Below are 917 nucleotides of genomic sequence, written 5' to 3' on the forward strand. Positions count from 1 at the left end.
GAAAACTCTTTTGAGATAAATTGAGAATTTTCAGATAAACTGAGAATCTTTATCACCACTAGACTTTCTCACTAAAGCAATGTCGAAAGAATGTATTTCAGAAAGAACAATGAGTACAGAAGAAAGATCTGAGATTGAAAAAAGAATGGAGAAGATGAAAACTATAAAACATGTACAGCATTTAACTCGAAACAAAAGAAGTCTATATAACTGGAGAAAAGTCTCATGTGCACGAATTGAAAGATTCACTAGTATCAGGGTGTAATTCTCTCTAAATTGACCTAATGATTTAATGTAATCTCAACCCAAATCCCAAAGACCCTTTTTATGTAGAAATCAAGTTTCCATAAAACTTAAAATTTTATGGAAAATCAAAAGATCCAAATGGTCAACACATTTTTTTAAAAGACAACAAAATTAGAAGACTCAAATTATCTAATTTCAAGATTTCACATAAAGCTAGAGTATGGTATCTGTGTCAGGAAAGACATGATGTTTGATGGAATGGAAGAGAGAATCCAAAAATAGGCCCACAGGCTTTGCACAGTGGCAGTATGGTAGCCAATGAGGTTTATCCGAGGCACGATTATTGCTAATTGAAAACAAAAATAGACCCACAGATAAAAGTCAGCTGATTTTTGAAAAGGTGTCAATTCAGTGGACAAAGCAAAGTCTTTTCTGCAAAATGTGCTATAATGATATACCAAAAAAAAAAAGAAAGAAAGAAAGAAAGAAAGAAAGAAAGAAAGAAAGAAAGAAAGGAAAGAACAGAAAAATAAAAAAACTACTGTGCTTCACACCATATACAAAAATTAACTTAGAATTGAGCATAGACTTAAATACAAGAGCTAAACCTAAAAAAATTTCTAGAAGTGTCGAAGAAAAATATTTATGTTCTTGGAAGTGACCAGTGGTTC

At 31.5% G+C, this 917-nt stretch overlaps 1 pseudogene; it reads left to right on the forward strand.

The window, feature by feature from the left end:
- Positions 1-535: 535 nt before the first annotated feature.
- LOC131484104 (U4 spliceosomal RNA) lies at positions 536-657 on the forward strand (annotated as a pseudogene).
- Positions 658-917: the final 260 nt, after the last annotated feature.

Source organism: Neofelis nebulosa, chromosome 8 (genome assembly GCF_028018385.1).
Source record: "Neofelis nebulosa isolate mNeoNeb1 chromosome 8, mNeoNeb1.pri, whole genome shotgun sequence".
Taxonomy (NCBI): domain Eukaryota; kingdom Metazoa; phylum Chordata; class Mammalia; order Carnivora; family Felidae; genus Neofelis; species Neofelis nebulosa.